This window comes from Lepisosteus oculatus, unplaced genomic scaffold (genome assembly GCF_040954835.1).
Source record: "Lepisosteus oculatus isolate fLepOcu1 unplaced genomic scaffold, fLepOcu1.hap2 HAP2_SCAFFOLD_94, whole genome shotgun sequence".
Taxonomy (NCBI): domain Eukaryota; kingdom Metazoa; phylum Chordata; class Actinopteri; order Semionotiformes; family Lepisosteidae; genus Lepisosteus; species Lepisosteus oculatus.
In genome coordinates, this window is record NW_027168430.1 from 396036 (window position 1) to 418947 (window position 22912).

Genomic DNA, 22912 nt, shown 5'->3' on the forward strand with positions numbered 1-22912 from the left:
TTAGCGATCACGCCTTCTCCTCAGTTAACCCACTGAAACCCTTGCTGTTAACAGTTCTTTAATGCGTGCTTTACGAGCACCTACATATTGTGTCGGTTCTTTCAGTTTTATTCATTAGGTTTTCAAAGGCATAAGTAGAACACCAGAGGTGCAAACGCAAGATGTGTGGTTATCTGAAGAACTCATTTCCATGGCAGCAGGGCCAAGCGATTTAGCGTTTTTATAGTACCAGGAAAGGAGAAGCGGCACCACGCTTTTGCCGCGCAGGCACAAGGAGACGTGCGGCAGACGCCATAGTCTGCAGGATTCAAACCTACACGGGGAGTCCCCAACGGATTTCGAGTCCATCGCCTTAACCACTCGGCCACGACTACAGCGAGTTCGCCATCGACGCATTCCTCCTTTAATCTAACACGGAGTGCGACGTGGCTGCGGAAACCTTTTCAAAGTCGCTCTCCGTTAAAAAAAAAAAAATACCTTTGACAAAATACGTGCCAGCAGACAGACACGCCTCAGAGGGTTTAAGGCTGGCTTCACGTTCAAATGATAAAGTCTCCCCGTCCGGATGTCAAAATGCAGCTTTGGCAGACAGAACAAACATCAACAAACCACAAATGTGGATAAGGATTTTACAAGCTGCACCACACTGCACTTTCCAAAGCATTTACATTCCTGTTAGACGCAGGAATTGCCTTTGATTTGCGTGCTTACAAACGCCATGGAAAACGAAACAAAACAAAAGCCCTCAGCTCCTGCACTTGATTATAACGCCGTTACGTGTCGAAGCAGAAATTTACGTCATCCTACCACTGCAACACGGGGAATAGAGGGAAATGAGCACACGCTACGAATCGTCTCAATCACTCCCTAGAGTCGTAAGGCGCATTGAAGGGTGCACCCCCATCATTAATCATTGCACCTCTGTGAAAGGAAAGCTCTTGAGCAGTCTTTGAAACAGCTCGGATGAAACACTTGATGGCTTCCATGTGCATCTGGAGCCCATTTCTTATTTTCACTTCACGCCGCCCAAAGCATTTCTAAAACAGGAGATTCGCATTTGGGAATGCGCCCTGCCCTACAAATAAAACAGGTCTACGGGTCTGAAACCTGCTCCACGGAAAACAGTTCTGTTGCGCTTTTGATCAAAGGGAGAGTCGCTGTTCTTACTTTTTGATGACATAACACCCAAAGGGGCTTCTTTGGAGCTGTATTCCAACCAGCATCCTAAAGTTTCTTGGCGGTATCCTTTACAGTCCTCTGTTCGGTCGACAAGGGACAGAAGGGGGCAGCTTTCCTCACACATACAGTCCAATGTACTGTACTGTTCCCGTTCATTGAATTTGCAGTTCTGCATCAGACCTCTAACTCGTTTCCTTAGCTTGGATTTAAGCCACGAAGCAGGCTTCTACTGTATAAACGTCTAGAGGAATCACAAACTATTTGAGAGGCCATCATCCCAGGGGGAACTGACAAAGTCTATCCCTAAACACCTAGTGCAGTCTCTCGAGAGACTGTCAAAAATCGCTTTCTCCGTTTGCGTTGCAAGTAAGTGAAAACGCGGTCTCAACCCAGAGCCACTTGGCAGCAGCGGCATGTAAATACTGTTACTGTGACTGCTCGATACCGACGTTAGCCTACTATAACATGTTCAGCCACCGCTAGAAAATGTACAGCTCTAGTACCGGAGCAAAGAACAGGAGGGCCAACACCGAACGGGCACACGTGTCAGACATGGAGAGCGACAAGGATGGGATTCGACCCCATGCCTTAACCACTCGGCCACCTCGTCAACAAAACTGGGCTGTCCTGACATGGGTTGGCGCACTCCAGTTGATCTTTTTCTTTTTTTTCCCTCATACTCGAGGGTCATTTTCCTGTTCCACATGCGATTTCAACATTTTCCTTGGGAGATGTCAAGCCAGCAAGCCACTGCTGTGGTTCAGTGGCCAGTGTGGAGTTCAGTGGCCCTGCTGTACACAGAAAGCACATTGAGCTCCTTGGACATGAAAAGTCCAATAAAAGCCATTTGTCATCCTTTCTCTTGGTGTCGATGTTGCTATTGTATGTAAAGGTGGCAACTTGCTCAGCGAGCAGGCGGAGCACACACCGAATGCAGATGTGTCTGAGTGGTGTGTCCAAGTGGCTGCAAAAGGACAGCACTTCCGGGGCGCCGTGGCTTAGTTGGTTAAAGCGCCTGTCTAGTAAACAGGAAATCCTGGGTCCGAATCCCAGCGGTGCCTTTTTTTGTTCTGTGTTCTCAAACAGAACTGGTCATTATGGACAACCGCATACGTCTAGACTTAATTAAATGCAAGTATTCATTTCCTGTCTTGAACGACTTGTTTTTCTTAAAATGGATGCAACTTGCAAAACATGAAATACAAACCTCGCTAATCAGCGCTCGCAGCTGGCAAAAAAAAAAGAAGTCAGCAATGTTTTTTTCTTTAACCTTAAGCCTGCTAATGGAGAAGAACCTAGTCGCCATATCACATACATCCGTTTCAACGATAAGAAGGTAACAACTATCCTCACTCCAGAGTAAATCTCACGTTGAGGGCATATTTTTTTCCACTTTACCATGAGTCGGGCTCAGCTGCACAGAGGCGAGAGCAGAGCAATGAGGTCACGGGGACAGGGGAGTCACACGCTGGCGGTTTGAACACGCGGAAGAACACTGAGGGATCCACAGTATGTGGACCCTCCGTGCGCCATCATTCCACACCAGACTCTGAATCCTGCCATCCGAGTTAAGATCTCGGCGGAACCTGAGGCGCAGTTCTTTCTTAAAACGTAATCTGGTGAGCATTTCTAGAATCGTACTTGTATAGATGCAGCCTTTAATGTGTTGCTAGGTTAAAATTTATGACTTCTTGAACTTCAGTAGGCAACTGCCCTCTTGATTTCGGATTTAATTTCTTTATTACAGGGGCGCTTTTATGATGAAAGAGTCATGTTCAGGTACTTTGCTTGATGGAGGAAGCTCATTTTGGACTCTGTGATCTGCTCACCTGGAAAGGTCTGCTGTACTACTACAAGAGAGAAGTAGAGTCTGGAGGAAGGGACAATTTTATGATGCTTTGGAAGGTAATGTTTCTTTTTTCTTTGAAATCGAAATGAATCAGAATATCAGTGCAAAAGACAAACTCTTGGTTTGGTTTAAAGAGATATGGTTTTAAAACAGACAAAATGTAGAAAACAGGTGTTTCTCACTTTTGGAAAAGAATGGACCGGGGGTAATATTTTACTAGTTGCAGTGCTAAGCTCACTGGGTTACAGTCCTGCAGTGTCACACCAGGGCCAGTGGCGCAATGGATAACGCGTCTGACTACGGATCAGGAGATTGCAGGTTCGACTCCTGCTGGCTCGGGTCGTTTTTAAACACATCAGCCTACTCCCTAAGTAGCCTGTGCTACTTACTGCATTGTAATCGTACCCAGTAAGAGATTTCCTTCATGTAAATGAACTGCACCTGACAGCTTTAGAAAAACACCTGGGCTCAGTACGGTGCTGAGAGCTCAAGTTGTGTATAATGTAATAATTTAAGTAGAATAGATTCTAATAATATAATGATCCAGTGTGTTGCACTACTTCACTGCTTCACTGCTCTATGTCGTCTGGAAATAAATCCTCAGACTGCTTACTGCCCTGGGCATGTACCAGTAAATTACAGGAACACATCTATATATCATTGCGTTGAAGCAGGAGACACAATCACTGCAAACACATCCTAAATACAGTGTTCCAGCACCTTTGACCTCATCCAGAACGTATCATTTCTTGAAAGGAATTGCTGTCCGAATGCACATCTGAATCCCAAACAGAATCTCTAGTAAAATACGATCATTTGTGAAACAGGTAAATGTCTCAGGGGCCCATTCCTCATTCTCAAGACACATGTATGCAGTACGTACACCATGCATTGAGCAATAGGTATTAAAGACACCACAGGTAAGGTTAGAAGACATTCTGACTATATTCTAAAATATTGGACTTATATTCTTATGATGGCAGACATGATACTGTGTTTAAAACCGGGGTTAATGGACATTATATGACTGTCAATGCTGTTTTGTTTTGGAGACTCTTGGCTGCCTATGTGGTACAGTGCAGCGTGAAGAAAACATTTTCCAAAACTGTGTCAGCTCAAAAGTTGTAAGAAAACCTCTCCAGCTGCTTTAACTCTCTTCATTTTTGTCATTTAATTGTCTGTCGGCACTATGTGGTAGCGTTGCATCACAACCCATCTCACCACGGAAAGGAACCTAACAGCTTTTGTAAGAGAGGAGAAAAGGACCTGGCCCGTACGGGGCTCGAACCCCAGCCTTGGCGTTATTAGTACCACGCCAAAAAAAAAAAAGCGTCGACATTACCTCTTTCAAAAGGCTTCACTTTCCTAGTCACATTCCATGGCTCATTGAACCCTGGCTGTTTCCTCCAGCGGTATAGTATTGCAGTTAGACAGCACGATGCCTGCAAGACTATGTCGCGCTCTGACGAGACTGTCAAAAATTGCTTTCGCCGATTGTATTGCAAACCGGCGGAAGCGGGGTATTGGGAAAAGTTTTCAACTAGCAATAATCGCGCCTCGGCTAAACCTCACAGGCTACGATACTGCCAATGCGCAAAGCTGACGGTTGCCAGGCAACCGCGGGGATCCTATGGAAATCGTTATCAATCGTCTCATGGCATGTCGTTGCTGTAACGCTTCATATTTGTCGTCTTCTTCTTCTAGCTTGAGGTTTTAAAGAATTTCATGACAGACAAGGGCTCCGTCGGGAACAAAGGGCGTTGTGAGAAAACCGTTGCTTATTTTCAGCAGCAGAAATACAACCCTTTAAATACAAGATGACAGAACAATGACGAAGGGCATGCCGGGAGGAACTCATGCACTACAGAGGAAAGGGGGCGGGCACGTACAGTTCACATTCAAGCCACAAGTACTCTTCTCGGATGTTGCACAAACAAATCCAAACGTCCTGAAAGCATTGCAGCATGTTTGTGTCCCACTTCCCGTGGCTGCAGGACGACTGACACGAAGGGACAAACACAATCTGTGGCGTTTAGCGTGACATAGTCTTGCAGGCATCGTGCTGTCTCACTGCAATACTATACCGCTGGAGGAAACAGCCCGGGTTCGATGAGTCTTGGAATGTGACTAGGAAAGTGAAGCCTTTTGAAAGAGGTAAAGCACTGCACAACGGAATTGAGGGAGAATCTTACAGGGGATTCTGAGCGGTGTCTGCATACACGCAGTCCGATACGGGTGCTGAAAGCTTGAGCTACTCTTAATGTCATGCTGCCTTTCCTCGGAGTAAATCTGTTACATTGAAAGAATGCTTCTCGCAGGTTCAAAAAGGGACCCTTGTTAATTGGAGAAATCAATGATTTCGAATGAATTCTGTATGCGTTAAAAGACAGCTATACACAGAAAACATGCAGGACACTGCTCATGATGTTTCCCGAGCCGAAACACAGTGCGTTTTTCAAAGCCATCTGACAAAGCCCGCCCACTGAAAACTGCAGCAGATCGTGTAAAGACGTTCAACTTTGTAACTACTGCACGCACAGGAAGCAGAATAAATTCCTCTTTTCAAACTGTCAAAGGTTTGCTTTGTGAACGCTGCAGGACATCGCACAATCTCTTTTGAACGGGGACAAACAATTTCTTATGGGGCGCAGTAAGTACAGACGTTTAAAGAGCTCCACTCATGCCGACGATGCAGCATGAAGAAGCGCAACCTAACGTTTGACAGACAAAAGCCGGGCGCCGCTACGAGCAATATGAAATCAAACTGACAGCACACGGCGTTTCGCGCTGACTCAAAAGTGATCTCGACAGACGCTGTTCTCTGCATAACGCTGAAAGAGCTAAAGAGCGTTTCTGTTGAGACGTAACAAGCTTGTTTCTTTCTACCATGATGTTACCATGACAAAATCTGTCTTTAAACACCTTGCTCAAAAATTGCTTTTGCCGATTGTATTGGAAACCGGCGGAAGCGGGGTATTGGGAAAAGTTTTCAACTAGCAATAATCGCGCCTCGGCTAAACCTCACAGGCTACGATACTGCCACTGCGCAAAGCTGACGGTAGCCAGGCAACCGCGGGGATCCTATGGAAATCGTTATCAATCGTCTCATGGCATGTCGTTGCTGTAACGCTTCATATTTGCGGCCGGACACTTCCCGCCCCCCAAAGAAAAGAGCGCCAATCAGACAGGCTGAGACCGAGGACTCGCAGAGCAGAAGGCCACAGTCGCCGTAATAAGAGCGATTGTGAGCGGTTTTGTTTTCTCTCTTTGACCAGCCCAGCTGCGCCCCACCCAAAGGCAGGGAAGCACAAAAATTGTATGGAACTCATTCATGCTCCTCTCCATGGAAATCTTTAGTAAAAGGCAAAAGATTTGTACGAGATGAAGAGAAACCAGAGTGCGTGGCTGGACAGCTGCAGGAGCCCAGGCCGCCTTCAAGTCCTCTGCCCTGCCGGTCGTGGTTGGCAATGCACCTGGCCTTACAAACGAGCCAGTGGGGCCCGTTCAGCTCCGGGCTCATCGCCTGCGGCTCTCTGCTTATCTGGCAGGGGAGATACCTTGATCAGCCTGTAGTTAGAGTAGTTGGATTGTTTTCTTGTTTTGTGGAAGCAGTGTTTGTTTTGCAGTTTGAGATGGCAACCTTTGGATCCCGCAAGAATGCTGTACGTTTTGAGCTTTTGGATGACCTCTTCATGGATCGTATGCAGTTCAGCAGAAAAGTGTTACAGAAGGAACTTGGCTTTGAACCTCGGCACTTGTATTTCATCTTCGCTCTCCCAGGTCAGAAAGCATTTGAGGTTGTTTTTGCTACCTATTCTCTGTTTGAACAATGTGTGGATGTGTTTGAGGCAAAAAGAGGGAAAGTTCCTGCCCTTGAGAAGATCAACTTGCAGCCTCTGACACAGAGAGAGAGGTTGTTATGTTCTCGGAAATGGCAAAGACGGAGGACATTCACACCTGGCTTAAGCAGTACTGCACCATCCACCATGGAACTGAGGTTAGAGATGTTGACGGTATAAAAACAGGAGCAAGGAAATTCGAGGTTCGCTTGCTACCGGACAATGTCAATGGAGGCTTAAGGCACCTGCCCTCTACAATCCAGCTGGGCGCCTGCAATGGCTATGTTTTTTATGTGGGACAACCAAAGGTGTGTCGGCGCTGTGGTGCTGTGGGACACCTGGCATCGTCCTGCACTGTGAAATGCTGCAAGACCTGTGGCAAACAGGGACATTAAGCCTCTGACTGTTCAATGCTGCCAAAGTGCAATTTATGTGGCTCGGAAGGACACGTTTTTAAGAACTGCCCTCACGCCTACGCCTATAAACTCAAAATGAGAAAGGATGAGGCAGTGCTTGTTTCAGCCAAACCGGCCTGAAAAAGCCAAAGCAAACAACAAGTCAAACAAAGAACCCTTGTTGGACAAAGAGTCTCAGCCTCCAGCCAGGATCAGTCCTGCTGTGGCTCCGGGGCCGGTGGAAGAGAAATCCACTACGCCCCCACAACCGCAGACTGCACCAGACAAGCACGAGGGTTTGAAAACCCCAGAGAACAGCGAGGACCCCTCCCCCACTCCTGCTCCTCAGAACGAGGGCCAGTGTGGGGCCCCCCGGTGGAGCGGGTCCAGCGAGGATACCCAGGATTCAGCGGAGCTGCTTTTCTCAGACTCTGCAAGTGCTACAGATGCCCTCCTCTCCTCCATCCAGTCCATCACGGAGGATCTGCAACAGCTGGTGGTTGAGGGGGAAGAGGAGACTGGTGCATCGGCTGCACCCCTTTCCCCTCGGTGCTCCCAGGAGCTGGACTTGAGGAAAAGGAAAAATGACTCTGTTTTCTCCCCGAGCGAGGAGGAAGGAGAGCATGGCGATGGGGACAGCTGGAACCCCTCCACCCCTCCTTCTACCCCCTTCCTTGAAATGGACTCCGTGAACGCTTTTACTGCTGCCACCCTGATGAAGGCTCATTCAGAGGATGGCTGGCAGGAAATTGGTAAGAAGAAAAAGAAAAAGAGAAGGTAACAGGTGAGACCGAAGAGAAATGTGTTTTGTAAAGACTGGTTCCACTTTCTTATGTAATATGGCTCTAAACATAATTTCTCTTAACACCAGAGGTATCAATGACAGAGTTAAATGCCAGTGTGTCTTTGATTACCTCCAGCAGAGAGAGGGAGATGTGTTGATGTTGCAGGAGTGTGCTTTAGCCTATCAAGAGAGGTATAAAAGCTTTGAAGATAGGTGGGATAAAGGGCCTTCTGTTTGGTCAGGGGACAATAACAACAGAGCCTCTGGCGTGGCCATTCTTTTCAAAGGATGGGCTTTCAAATTGAAAAGTATTCAGAGGGTCATAGATGGCAGGTTGCTGTGTGTGGATGTGGAATGGGGGACCGTTAACCTGCCGCTAATCAATGTGTATTGTCCTACTGACGTGGGAGGAAGGGTGGAGCTACTCAAGGCACTCTCTCCCCTATTGTTAAGTAGCACAGACGTGATAGTGGGAGGGGATTTTAATTGTATCTTAGAGCACACAGACAGGCAGTCTAGCTCTCCGATAAAATTGGATTCCAGCTCACTGGCCCTGCAAAACTTAGTTCAAGACTTTAAACTCTCAGACACATATAGATGTATATATCCCACAACAGCAGGATATACATGGTCAGGGAGGAATAGCAGCTCCAGAATTGACTATTGCTTTGTCTCAGAGAGAGTGAAAGTTGTTGGGGTCACTCTTCAGCCTGTCTTCTTCTCAGATCATCAGGCTTTAGGGTGTAGAGTGGAACTCCAGGGCGGGACTGTCTTTGGCCCAGGCCTCTGGAAACTCAACACAAAGCTGCTAGAGAACGAGGGGGTAGTATCCCGCTACAAGGAGAAACTATCACAGTGGCTGTCCTTGCAGTGTCTGTACGGGTCAGTAGGAGAGTGGTGGGAGGAGGTGAAGATGAGGACAAAGGCCTTTTTCATGGCTGAGGGAAGGAAGGCTGCTGCCAGACGGAGAGGAGTGCTAGCCAGGAAACAGAGGCAGCTGCAGCGTCTCTACACGATGCTGCACAGTGGCTTCGATGTGCTCGAGGATATCACCCTTTTAAAAAAGGACATCCGGAGCATAGCCAAGAAAGTAGTCGAGGAGTGCTGTTAAGAAGCAGAGTGCAGTTCTTGGAAGAAAATGAGAAGTGTACTCGCTTCTTTTTCAGGAAAGTGGTAGGCTCCAAGTCTGTCATGGAAAGTGTAGTTGATGAGGAGGGACGAGAGAGAACAGAGCCGAGTGCTATCCTCTCCTGCACCGAGGCCTTCTACTCAAGACTGTACAGCTCTACAGAGGTAAAGGATGAAGAAATTCATTTTTTTACCTCAAAGCTAGAAAACGTTTTGAGTGAAGAAGATAGGGAAGTACTTGAGAGGGATTTGACAGTAGAAGAGCTGAGACAGGCTATGGAGAGCTTACAGAAGGGGAAAACTCCGGGTGCTGACGGGCTCCCTAAAGAATTTTATTGCACCTTTTGGGATCTGCTTCAGGATCCGCTACTGCTCCTATTCGAGGAAAGCTATAAGACAGAATTGCTGCCTGACTCTTTAAGAGAAGGCACTATCTCTCTCTTGTTTAAGAAAGGAGCAAAGAATGACATAAAGAACTGGAGACCCCTCAGCCTGTTAGGCGTGGACACTAAGATCCTGTCCAAAGCCCTTTTCCTGCGCCTACAAAATGTAGTGGCCTCACTGGTAGGGAAAGAACAGACTTGTGGGATAGTAGGACGCCTGATGAGCGACAACCTGGCCTTGTTGAGGGATGTCTGTCTGTACTCAGAGGATCGCTCCCTCCCTCTGTGCGTTTTAGGTGTAGACCTAGAAAAGGCCTTTGACCGCCTAAACCGGCAGTACTTAACATCGGTACTTGAGCACATGAAGTTTGGCCCCATCATGAGAAAGTGGATTAACCTGCTGTACACAGGTAGCAACAGCAGAGTAATGGTTAATGGCAATAGATCACACCCCTTTGAAGTCTGTTCAGTAGTGAGGCAGGGCTGCCCATTATCCCCTTTGTTATTCGTTTTGGCTACGGAGCCCTTAGCCTGTGCCTTGCGCCAGGATCAGGCCATTAATGGGATACCAGTGCCTGGAAGTGGGGGAGGAGAGGTAAAGACATCTCTATACATGGATGACGTCACCCTGCTCCTCTCTGACAGTACCTCAATTAGCAGAGCTCTGCAGTGTTGTGAGCGTTTCTCTTTGGCTTTCTCTGCAAAAATTAACAAATCTAAGAATTAGATTTTTTATCAGAACTGGAGGGAGCCAAAAGAAGGACATGATCTCAGGCTGCAAGAGAAGAGAATTAAGGTCCTGGAGAATTAATTCCTGGCTTGGCATCTCCCAAGGAAAATGTTGAAATCGCACGTGGAACAGGAAAATGACCCTCGAGTACGAGGGAAAAAAAAGAAAAAGATCATCTGGAGCGCGCCAACCCATGTCCGGACAGCCCAGATCCCTCGACGAGGTGGCCGAGTGGTTAAGGCGATGGACTGCTAATCCGTTGTGCTCTGCACGCATGGGTTCGAATCCCATCCTCGTCGCGCTCCATGTCTGACACGTGTGCCCGTTCGGCGTTGGCCCTCCTGTCATTTGCTCCGGTTCTAGAGCCGTGCATTTTCTAGCGGTGGCTGAACATGGTATAGTAGGCTAACGTCGGTATCGAGCAGTAACAGTAACGGTATTTACGTGCCGCTGCTGCCAAGTGGCTCTGGGTTGAGACCGCGTTTTCACTTACTTGCAACGCAAGCGGAGAAAGCGATTTTTGACGGTCTCTCGAGAGACTGCGCTAGGTGTTTAGGGATAGACTTGTCAGTTCCCCCTGGGATGGTGGCCTCTCAAATAGTTTGTGATTCCTCTAGACGTTTATACAGTAGAAGCCTGCTTCGTGGCTTAAATCCAAGCTAAGGAAACGAGTTAGAGGTTTGATGCAGAACTGCGAATTCAATTAAGGGGAACACTACAGTACATTGCACTGTATGTGTGAGGAAAGCTGCCCCCTTCAGTCCCTTGTCGACCGAACAGAGGACTGTAAAGGATACTGCCAAGAAACTTAAGGATGCTGGTTGGAATCCAGCTCCAAAGAAGCCCCTTTGGGTGTTATGTCATCAAAAAGTAAGAACAGCGAATCTCCCTTTGATCAAAAGCGCAACAGAGCTGTTTTCCGTGGAGCAGGTTTCAGACCCATAGACCTGTTTTCCCAAACGCGAATCTCCTGTTTTAGAAGTGCTTTGGGCGGTGTAGCGGCGAGGCTTATTAATAAGAAAGAATTAAGTGTTTCTGAGCTTTCCCAAATTAGGCCTCATCTCTCTGTTCATCTCTGTGGTGCAGCCACAGAGAAACTATTCATGCAGGCTGATTTAAGGTTTCCCTTGATAAGGGACAGCTCCCAAAGGGGGATGCACTTAGCTAAGCCTGGCTATCATGATCAATGGTCATCCATTGGCGCCTATCTGTCTAGGGAGTGCCAGATGGACATCTGGACTGCATTCCTAAGTGTCAGGAGTAAGTGACTCATATCTCACCTTGATCAACCAATCAGGGACTGGTAGGGCCGAGTAACCCACGTGGGACTCTGATGCCCATGGAACTTTCAGCCAATCAACGAGCTGAAGTTCCTCCAGGTAAAAACAGGCAACACAGAGAGCCTGAGAGATTCAGTGGGAATTCAGTAGAGATTTCTGTGGAGTTTTCTAAAGGGAATTCAAAGGAGAATTCCAGGGCAGGACAGCCCAGGAGCAGAAGGCTCCCAAGGGCAGGACATTCTCACAGCGCGCCTCCTGACCATCCTGAGACTCAGCCCGGACAACCACGGAACGGCCAGTGTGTCCGAGTGCCAGAACTTTCCTTTGTTCTAAGAGTCTAAAGCGGAGGTTGCCAGAGAGTAACCAGAGGATCCACCCGAGGTTAGCACCAGCAGCAGGCCTCGTGAACAGGTCGGAACTGTGGACAGTTGAATCACTATTCAGAACTAGCTCTTCATCAGGAACGAACCGGTCTTCTTCTTGACTTGCTGGGACCCACAGTCATCTTTTCTCCTGTGCACAAACTTTGCTAGTTAAAGCCAACACTAACTAGCCGGTCAGTGAGCATCAGCAGCGCACCGTCGCAACCCGCACAGCACAGCCTGGCACCTAGACAGAGAGCACGGATTGGACAGCAACAAGCCTGCAACTGTTTCTTTGTGCCCGCAGGAGATCTGAATCCCCAGAGATTGGATGAGTATTCAACTTCACTGCATTACTGCTCGCGAATTCAATTGTTATCCCAACCAGTTGATATCAATTTAATTCCTAAGAGTTATGTACTTGTTTTCAGTATCTAATGTAGAAGTTATTACCAGGTTCATTTATGAAATGGTCTAAATGAATGATATACTGAATGTATGTCCTCTTGATATGTGTAACACTTTGTAACTGACTGAATATATACCTTTTGTATTCTGATAACCCTCTCGATAAGATCTGTTCGTTTTACATGCATATTCTATGTATTGTAACGCCCTCGCCTGGTGGTGAGGAGGAAGCGCCCCTAGGCGCTCGTAGTACCGCTGGGCATGCTAGGAATGGTAGCCGGAGTGCGGTCTACGCGAGAGAAGCTCGCCCCACACCCAAAGTCCGTCAAGGCCCCCTGCGCCCTGTGGGAGGCCTTGGAGGTAAAGGACGGGGTGCTGCGCCGGGGGTGCCGGGTACCCTCCAGTGGCGAGGTACGGTGGCAGCTGATGGTGCCTTGGTCGCTCCGCGGGGCGGTGCTCCGAGCAGTGCATGGCCAGCCGGGCGTGGGGCACTTTGGCGGTAAAAAAACCCTGTAGCGCCTCCGAGGCCATTTTTATTGGGGTCTTTGCCACCGGGACGTGGAGTGGTACTGCCGAACGTATGCAGTGTGCGTGGCGCAGAAGGGTCCCCCCGAGCGCTCTCGGGCCCCCCTCCAACAACACCAGGTGGGGGCTCCTATGGAGCGGGTGGGGGTGGACGTTTTGGGCCCGTTTCTGCGCACCGAGGCCGGGAACCTCTACGTCTTGGTGGCCATGGATTATTTTATGAAGTGGCCGGAGGCCTACGCCCTCCCGGACCAGAGTGCCCCCACGGTGGCCGATGCACTGCTGGAGGGGATGTTTGCCAGGCTGGGGGTGCCGGAGGAGTTACATAGTGACTAGGGGCGTAACTTCGAGTCCCAGGTCTTCGCCAGAGTGTGCCAGTGCCTGGGGATCACTAAGACGCGGACCACACCTCTGCATCCCCAGAGCAACGGGTTGGTGGCGCGGTTTAATCGTACGCTCACCACCCAGCTGGCCACCCTGGTGTCCCGGCACCAACGGGACTGGGACCGCCACCTCCCCCTTGCACTCTGGGCGTATAGGACCGTGGTCCAGGAATCCACCGGGTGCACCCCAGCCTCACTCATGCTGGGCCGGGAAATGTGAACCCCGGTGGACCTGGTCTTCGGCCCGTCGCCCGGAGACGGGTCGGCACCGCTGGCTGGACCGGACTACGAATGGGACCTGCGGCAGCGGATGCAGCAGGTGCACAGCTTTGCACGGACCCACCTGACACAGGCGGGGGTCCGGCAGAAGCGGCACTACGACCTGCGCTGCAGGGGGCCTGCCTTCCAGCCCGGGGACTCGGTTTGGGTGTACAACCCGCGCCGCCGCAAATGCCTCAGCCCTAAGCTGGCGCCGTCGTGGGAGGGGCCCGCTGAGGTACTCTGGGTGGTGGGCGAGGTCTGCTACCGTGTCCGGTTGCGAACACGGGGGAGAGAGGTGGTCCTGCACCAAGACCGGCTGGCCCCCTACCAGGCCCGGGAGGAGGAGCCGTGTGGGGAGGCTCTAGAGGACCAGCTGGGGCTGGAGCCGGCCGATAGTGGGGCGTCCGTGGGTCGCCAGCCGTCACCGTGGCCAACGGCTTCTCACACAGGGTTCCACAGCAGTTAGCCGAGTACGAGTACAGCCTGAGGGGGGTGTTCGACGTCGGCGAGACGCCAGACGCTTCAGGTTTTTAAGGAGTAAGAGTGCAGGGGGTCTAAACCTGCGATCCAGTGTGTTGAAGTATTTCACAACACTACCCCTAGCACATCTGGAAATAAATCCTCATAATGATTATTGCCCTGGGCATGTACCAAAAAATCACTGAGCATATATATATATATATCACTGTGTTGAAGCTAGAGACACAGAATAAGTGCAAACACATACAGTGTTCCTGCACCTTTGACCTCATCCAGAATGTATCGTTTTTTGAAAGGGATTGCTGTCAGAATGCACAACTGAATCCCAAACAGAATCTCTAGTCAAATATGATCATTTGTGAAACAGGCAAATGAGTCTCTCAGGTGCCCATTGCTCATTTTCAGACACAATTATGCAATACTTTCACCATGCGTTGAGCAATAGGGATTAAAGATACCAGAGGTAAGGTTAAAAGTGATTCTGAGGTGCAACACATCAGTGATACAGCTAGGCATCTGAAATGCGGGGTTTGAGAGCCCTTCAGGGAACACCGTACCCTAAAGGTACCAAAAGTCCACTAGTATAAGCATTAAGTCACTGTCACCCCTGTTACAATGTGATTGCTACATATCTTCATTTCTTTGGTTTTTAAGGAGTAAGAGTGCAGGGGGTCTAAATCTGCGATCCAGTGTGTTGAAGTATTTCACAACACTACCTGTAGCCCGTCTGCATTCTGATTATTGACCTGGGCATGTACCAATAAATCACTGAGCATATATATATATATATCACTGTGTTGAAGCTAGAGACCTTTATGTAATATTATGATGCTAAAATGTCATTTTCACATATATTAATGTAATAAATGATTGCTTATGCTTTATAAACAAATCTAATTAAAATAAAAGCTTACGTTTTGTATTTAACTTGTACCATAGAACATGATTTGCTTTGTATTTCAAGCCCACAAAGTGTCCAACTGACGCACTACATGATATAAGGAAGATTATCACATGCATATCGGTATTATCTTTCTTATGAAAATGCATTCCTTTCATTACCTTTTACTTTTTAAAATGAACTCAAATTGTGTATAATGTAATAATTTAAGTAGAATAGATTCTAATAATATAATGATCCAGTGTGTTGCACTACTTCACTGCTTCACTGCTCTATGCCGTCTGGAAATAAATCCTCAGACTGCTTACTGCCCTGGGCATGTACCAATAAATTACAGGAGCACATCTATATATCACTGCGATGAAGCAGGAGACACACAATCACTGCAAACACATCCTAAATACAGTGTTCCAGCACCTTTGACCTCATCCAGTACGTATCATTTCTTGAAAGGGATTGCTGTCCGAATGCACATCTGAATCCCAAACAGAATCTCTAGTAAAATACGATCATTTGTGAAACAGGTAAATGACGGTCTCAGGGGCCCATTCCTCATTCTCAAGACACATCTATGCAGTACGTACACCATGCATTGAGCAATAGGGATTAAAGACACCACAGGTAAGGTTAGAAGTCATTCCGACTATATTCTAAAATATTGGACTCATATTCTTATGATGGCAGTCACTTATGATAGTGACAGAGACGCTGTGTTGTAAAAGGGCGCTGTCTTTTGGATGAGATGTAAAACAGAGGTCACAGCGAGCTGAAAAACACGTTTTGAAAAGTGTGCTTTTCCTGCCCCAGAAGTTAAATGGGGGTGACCAAAGTTGCCCAAACGTGTTTATTTCTGCTGAAAAACCCGTTTTGACAGCTTCTGCACAGTGGGGTTAAGGGCTGACTCAGTGGGCTCTAATGAGCCAGGCAGCTACATTGGGATTCCAAGGTTTGAAAAAATACGTTTATTTCGAGCTGAAAAACAAGTTTTGAAAAGTGTGCTTTTCCTGCCCCAGAAGTTAAATGGGGGTGACCAAAGTTGCCAAAATATGTTTATTTCTCTGTCACTATGCTGGGGAATTGGGACCCGCACAGACCTCAGGGTGAATGCCCCCCCGCCGGCACCATTAACACCGCTTCCAGCTGGAAGCTTTGTTTTTCCCTGTAGCTCACCCTCATCCGGGTACTGACCTGGCTCACACCTGCTTAGCTTCAGTGGGTTTTCAGTTGCAAGTTGCAAGGGGATGCAAGTGATGGAGCCGCTCGCTGCAAAAGCTACTGCATTGGCCGGGAATCGAACCCGAGCCTCCCGCGTGGCAGGCGAGAATTCTACCACTAAATCACCAATGCTCAGTGCCTGGACCTTAAAAAAAGACGCTTTTTTGGTGCTCTGTGCAAAACGCGTCGACATCTGCTTCCAGCTGCAAAATGCCATTTGCAGACGCTGAAGAATTTATTTCCAAGGCAGCGGGTACAAGCGATTTGGCGTTTTAAAACCACCAGGAACAGCAAAGAGGTGCGCTTCTTTGCTTGCGCCAGAACACAACGACAGGAGGTGGACAACGTAGTCGGCAGGATTCGAACCTGCGCGGGGAGACCCCAATAGATTTCTAGTCCATCGCCTTAAGCACTCGGCCACGACTACAGCAAACCCCGCCACCGCTGCGTTCTTGCTACAATCTTACCTGGATCGCGAGGCGCCGGCGGAAGCCTATTTCAAAGTCGTTCTCCGTTTCAAAAAAACATTTCCAAAATACAAGCCTTGCAGACAGACACGCCTCAGAGGACTTAAGGGTGGCTTCATGTCGGAATGATAAAGTCTCCCCGTCCGGACATGAAAATGCAACTTTGTTACACACAAAAAAAGACTTTCAGAGGCTTCCCGGATGTTTCCACCAGATTAAAATATTCACCGACGCAATGTCCATTCTGGAAGTCTGGTTGAAGCGGTTGAAGCGGTTTAGTCGGGATTTGTTCACCGTCCGTGTAGAGAGCCAGAAAGTTAATGTTGTAGTGTTTAAATTTGAAGGGGTTTTGTGTAAAACTGCCGCTGAATGCCGCTTTGTCCACAAACCCCAAAATTACCACTTTGGGTAACTGTCCGAGAAAGAGGTTTTCTTGGTTACACACATGGCTCCCTGCAGGCAGGCTGAAGACTTTCATCTGTACGCGGTCTATGGGGTATTTAGGTATTTAGTGGTGCGACCGTCAGGAGTGCTTCGGCGTTCACAAACAAAGATGCAGAGAGTACGCTCAGTTTGTGTTCTCCGATGTTGTTCATTAAGCAGAAAGCATCTCTGTTGCGCGTGAGTTTTATTTTCAGGTCTACGCCATTCAGTAGTCCCAGTGGGCAAAAGACGTATAATATACGTCTATTAAACGCATACCTTAGACGTCTAAATGTGGTCTACAATTCGTCTAGAATGAAATTCTAATATACGTCTAAAGTTATACGTCAATTATACGTCTATGTTTAGACGTTCATTATACATAAATGGTTGGAGTTCTATTATACGGATAAATTTAGAGGACTATTATACATATATGGTTGGAGTTCCGGATAACTTTAGAGGTCTATTATACGGATAACTTTAGAGGACTATTATACGTATATGGTTAGAGGTCTATTATACGTATAACTTTAGAGGTCTATTATACGTATATGGGTAGAGGTCTGTTATACGGATAACATTAAAGGTCTATTATACGTATATGGGTAGAGGTCTATTATACATCAAAGATAGATTTTATAGGCGTAGAAACAAGTAAACCAAGCCAATGATTAGGTTTAGAAATGTATTCTGAAAATACACATTCACACCTGAAACATATGTATTTCAAATTATACATTGTATACAATCAATCAACAATCAACATATGGGCAATAATCATAAAAAACACAACTAGTCTTAAACTTCAGCTACAAATTCTGGTAACATGGCAATATACAGTATAGTAATGACAAACACAAAACTAATTACATTAACACACTAACTCAAAACCACATTTTGATTCAAATATACATTTTAAAATGTACAACTTCTATATTTCCAAGAAAAAAAATATTACAATGGAAGTTAAGACGATTTTTGTCCACTATTTGCAAACCCTGTCTAATTGTCCTAACAGTTAGAACCAAAAACCTATTATTTTCAGTGTCCAGATCTCCTGGCCCCCCGTCTTTCATATGCATTCTTCAAGTAACACATTGCATGCTCCTTTATTTCTTTTTCTGTTGATGTAGGGTGGGACTTCAGCACCGCAGCTAGGAGAAAATTGTATAATATTACTTCCCAAATAAATGATGATTATCTTCTTTAGTATAATCTAAAAAGTGAACGGTTTACTAAGCTCAAAACTGAAATAAATGTATAAAATTTGGCTTGCATCATAGCAGTTGAGCAATAAAGTCTGTCCTAATTAAAGAGTACCCAAAGTTTGAAAGTACAACATAGAATAAGAATAGAGAAACGGCAAAACAATTTTGTGTCATCTTCCCCATTCACACTATTTTATGTGCCATTTTTTGCTTATTCACGTACTATTTTTATCAAAATAATATTAAGAAAGATCTGTATGTATTCAGATAGTATTATTATTGTTCATACTTACTCGTCAAAAGAGGATTGCTGAGATATTTGCGGATATACTTCTACGTTTGAAAAACGTGTCCAAAATTGTGACCAACGAATACTAGCAATGCATTGTGGTATATAACCGGAAAATATGCTGGGTTCGATATTTTCTCAACGTATGCGTTTATTAATGTTGTCGATATTATGGTTGAAATATAACATTGATAATACATCGCGGCTATGTGCCCCCTGCTATGAGCTGATGTGCAATTTTAACGCATGTAGTTAGTAAGGATCGGTCACTGTTGTATGGTATTATATATAATGACATTATGGAATAGGATGGGGACAGGCCTGGCATCACGGGGGGAGGGGGGAATGTTGCCCCTTCAGTTTTGGGCAAAAAGATTTACCTAACTTAATTTGCGCCCTAAAAAATAGTTGTACTTTGTCAATGGTCAGACAACACTAAATGACACGAACAGTCACTCAGTCTGTTTGATGGGCAGGAGGGCTATCCGTCCAGGAGCTGCACATATCAGTGTCGTTATTGAGTGTCAACATTACGATCCTGTTTGCTCAGGTGGACCGATTCCTTGCAGTAGTTTATCATTATACTTAAAATCGTTATATAACTAGGACTAGTTATAGCAGTCTGTGCTTTCTGTTGGTTTTACAACATTTTTTCTTAACAATTCAGAACGTCCATGTAGCTGCAAAAATGAACGCTTATGGTACTTTTCGCTCCAGGCAATACTCTCCAGTGAGAGTGACGAAAAATGTGAAACTGAACTTCATCGCAAATACCAGATTGCTAGTCGATATCTTCTATCATAAAGCACTAATTAATGGCATAGCTGCGAGATTTCATTTGGGTAGCTGCACCGTACAGCTCCGTTTCAACCGAAATATCACCCCCGCTCAGAATATCAGACGCCCCCCTACAGATTTTTCCCCGGGCACCGCGCACTGATGGGGGACGGGGTTTCCAGGAAATGGTATCAACTTTTCTCAAGAAAATAAAAATAGAAACTCTATAGGCACTCAAACATTTTACTGTTTTTTTTTTCAGGCAGGTGGCAAGACCCCTCCGCAAAACCCTTGTATGCCAAGCTGTGGGCATTGATTCGTCGAATATACGTATATTCACGCCGAAAATACGGCTATACGTATATATACGTCGCCTCGACGTATAATCAACGTCGAATTGCAACCGTAAAATCGACGACATTAATAAATGCATATATAACGTCGAAAACACATCTAACACTAGGAGTATACGGCACTCTGCACGGTGTACGAAGTAAATTATTTTCGCAGTAATTAATTTACACGTGTATAATAAATATAGTAAATATAATTAATTACTGCGAAAATAATTTACTTCGTACACTGTGCAGAGTGCTGTATACTCCTAGTGTTAGATGTGTTTTCGACGTTATATATGCGTTTATTAATGTTTATTTCACAGTGTCGTGCACCTTTTCATTGCTCTCGCTTTCAGAGCCTCCGCACGGCACACGACTCGACATCAGGAAGCACATTGAAGTGAAAGCAGGGAGCGCTGCGACATGCACTGTGCAGATCCCGCCACACTAAGAGGTATATAAGCGTCAAAGGCAAGTCATTCCGAGTTGGTCGTTTGTGTTTTCCGTTCAGACGCGAAATGCTGAAATGATCTCTCGGCTCCTCGGTTGTCATTTCTGCTCCGTAAAGTAATCACAGCACGAGTCGGCTTCCAGCACGGTGGGTCGGGACACAATGCCGGGGGTCGGAGAGCGATGTCTTCCTCGTTAGTACAGGACCTGTCACCTGTCCCCACCTGTCACGCGGGAGACCGGGGTACATCAGGACGCGCATTGAAGTGAAAGCAGGATGCGCTGCGACATGCACTGTGCAGATCCCGCCACACTAAGAGGTGAGTGGGTCTGTTCGATCACAGCACTAGGCGAATCCCCAATCCCCTTTTGTGCGTGGCGACAGAAGAAGTCTGGTCTGTTTCCGCCCGGTTTCGATCCGGGGATCTTTCGCGTGTGAGGCGAACGTGATAACCACTACACTACGGAAACTGTGGTCAGATGTGCCCAGCGGCCCAGCGCTGAGCTTCGCCAATGCGATTCAGCTGCTTCCAGTGCCTTTATTGGGGTGCGCTGATGGACCGTGCTGTCTCTCCAGAGACCAGCACGCCTGTCATGGACGGAGCAGGAAAGATGGCGCCACATTCTACAGCCCTCTCCACGCAATCGACGAAATCGGGCTACTGAAGTGGAGAAAATCGCCTCTCCAGAAAGTGCAAATATCATCTTGGAGAGTATAAATCCTATTGCCGAAGGTCAGCCCTGTCTACCAGAGTGACCCTCCCACCTCCTGCAGCGATGGTCAGCTCGTCTCACACGAGAGAAGTTTCGGCTGGAAACAAGCGCCCCCTCTTCTCGCACGTTTTGCACGTTGAGTAGTTTTAATGCGGCTCCTTCGTACACAGTGCTGATCTTTTGGAAAGCAGGAGGCAAAATTTACACGTTCCCATACCGGGAGTCGAACCCGGGCCGCCTGGGTGAAAACCAGGAATCCTAACCGCTAGACCATATGGGAGTGCACAACCCTTCTGTTCCGGGCATCATGCAAGCAAACTACAGAAATATGAGAAAACACGCAAGAGAGTTGTCACTCAGAGTGTCGAAGGGTCGATGTATACTGGGGCTCAGTTGAAATGCAACGTCAGGACTTTCCCGAATTATGTCACACGAAGAGAGCACAGCCTTTTCCGCCCTGCCACGTGTGTATCGGTAACTCGCCGTGATCGTATAGTGGTCAGTACTTTGTGTTGTGGCCGCAACAACCCCGGTTCGAATCCGGGTCAAGGCAGAATAGGGGTGTCTGCTTTTACTACTTGCACGAATGAAGGCAAAAAAAAGCCAATTGATGTGAACGAACGGCGCTTTACAGAGGAGTACTGCCTGACTGGATCGTTGATGAACGACAGAGACCACTCCGACCTCTTCTCGGGTTTCTTCAATGACTTACTAAGGATCTTCTTCACATTCGCCCATGCAGGGGAAGCCAGTTACACCAAAGCAAACGCAGGAAAGTGCAATTCAAGCAGAGACCAGGAGGGACTTGTTTACACCGAGAGTGGTCGGAGAATGGAACAATGCGCCCAGCCCTGTTGCTGGAGCCGATTCTTGATGAGATCTTGGGCTCACTAAGAAGCCCCCGCTGGATGCTAATCTTTCTGTTGTTGTTGCAGGTCCTGCGCTGCTTTTGAGCCGACAGAGCTCGTCCTGATCTGTCGGCACAGCCCAATTGCAAATGATCGGCTCCGCATACAGAAGGAACGTGCGTTTGGTACAAGAGTGCATGAAGGCACCGGAAATACATTGGGAACAAATGACCGGTCGCTCAATACCTCTGTGAAGTACAGGAGCGTGCAAAACGAGGCTGTTTCCGCCCGGTCTCGAACCGGGGACCTTTCGCGTGTTAGGCGAACGTGATAGCCGCTACACCACGGAAACCTGCAGGGACTGCTGCTGGTGTCTCGCTTGCGTTTCGGGCTGAGAAAGGGACGCGTCACTTTAGGCAGGGGGCGCTGGAGAGAGGAACAAAGGGCGCGATGAAACAAAACACCGAAACCCGGGATCTTTAGATCTTCAGTCTAACGCTCTCCCAGCTGAGCTATTTCGGCGGTGCACAGAGCCCACAGCCACCTGCTCCAGCCTTCCTGTGTTGCGGCATGAGCGCACCAAGAGTAGCGGGAGAGTGTTGCAGGAACGTCACTCAGAAGGAAAGCCACCCAGGTGCGCCCTCTGAGCTCTGTCCAGCGCTTCTTCCTCGCATGGACTCCTGCCTGCGACGGGCAGGAAACAATTAGCAAGAACAGAACAACACCCCATGGGTGTCTCATGACCACACCTTAGGTTGTGACACGTGCAGGTGTGAGGGGTTGCCGGGCTACTTTGGAGCAGAGCTTGGGTGGAGGGAGGGCGGGAAAGCAGACAAAGAGGTGACACCTCAAGGTCTGCACGATCACAGCTCTCCGCCGCCCCAGGCTTCCGCTTGATAAGCTGCTGGACACACCCGCCCCTCCTCACACAGACCGTGGAAAAGCCCCCGAGTCGGAGGGCTCTCTCTTCCTCCCAGGAGCTCTTGGACACGACGCACAGACAGGGTGCGGGGAGCCGCCGCCTGCAAACACGGCTCCAGGCAGGACTCCACTCCGTAGGAGCCGCAGAGCAGAGGAGATGGGGGCAGCTTAGCTCCTGTGCAGAGACCTGAGCTGCTGTTGCTGCAGACGCTGTCTTTTCTGCACTCGGGGTAGGAGTGAATGTTGAGTTGCCCTTAGAAATGAAGCAGAGTACTTCAACGGCACGGGTGTGTGTGTGTGCGTGCGCCCTGGTGATTCTGGGAGACAGATCGAACCTGGGCTAAGAGAGAGGAGGCTTAGCCCTCTTCCATT

The 22912-nt window shown here is 47.7% G+C and overlaps 9 non-coding genes across 9 annotated transcripts; 2 read left to right on the forward strand and 7 right to left on the reverse strand.

Annotated features, from left to right (window-relative positions):
* Positions 1–292: 292 nt before the first annotated feature.
* trnas-cga (transfer RNA serine (anticodon CGA)) lies at positions 293–374 on the reverse strand. Its single transcript has one exon. It is a non-coding gene; the product is annotated as a tRNA-Ser (tRNA).
* Positions 375–2166: 1792 nt separating this feature from the next.
* trnat-agu (transfer RNA threonine (anticodon AGU)) lies at positions 2167–2240 on the forward strand. Its single transcript has one exon. It is a non-coding gene; the product is annotated as a tRNA-Thr (tRNA).
* A 2247-nt stretch (positions 2241–4487) lies between these two features.
* On the reverse strand, positions 4488–4629 carry LOC138236874 (U4 spliceosomal RNA). The gene has a single exon (XR_011188854.1). It is a non-coding gene; the product is annotated as a U4 spliceosomal RNA (small nuclear RNA).
* Positions 4630–5937: 1308 nt separating this feature from the next.
* LOC138236885 (U4 spliceosomal RNA) lies at positions 5938–6082 on the reverse strand. The gene has a single exon (XR_011188865.1). It is a non-coding gene; the product is annotated as a U4 spliceosomal RNA (small nuclear RNA).
* A 230-nt stretch (positions 6083–6312) lies between these two features.
* On the reverse strand, positions 6313–6429 carry LOC138236890 (U5 spliceosomal RNA). Its single transcript, XR_011188869.1, has one exon. It is a non-coding gene; the product is annotated as a U5 spliceosomal RNA (small nuclear RNA).
* Positions 6430–10504: 4075 nt separating this feature from the next.
* On the forward strand, positions 10505–10586 carry trnas-gcu (transfer RNA serine (anticodon GCU)). The gene has a single exon. It is a non-coding gene; the product is annotated as a tRNA-Ser (tRNA).
* A 9869-nt stretch (positions 10587–20455) lies between these two features.
* trnav-cac (transfer RNA valine (anticodon CAC)) lies at positions 20456–20528 on the reverse strand. Its single transcript has one exon. It is a non-coding gene; the product is annotated as a tRNA-Val (tRNA).
* A 451-nt stretch (positions 20529–20979) lies between these two features.
* trnae-uuc (transfer RNA glutamic acid (anticodon UUC)) lies at positions 20980–21051 on the reverse strand. Its single transcript has one exon. It is a non-coding gene; the product is annotated as a tRNA-Glu (tRNA).
* An 847-nt stretch (positions 21052–21898) lies between these two features.
* On the reverse strand, positions 21899–21971 carry trnav-aac (transfer RNA valine (anticodon AAC)). Its single transcript has one exon. It is a non-coding gene; the product is annotated as a tRNA-Val (tRNA).
* Between the last annotated feature and the right edge of the window lie 941 nt (positions 21972–22912).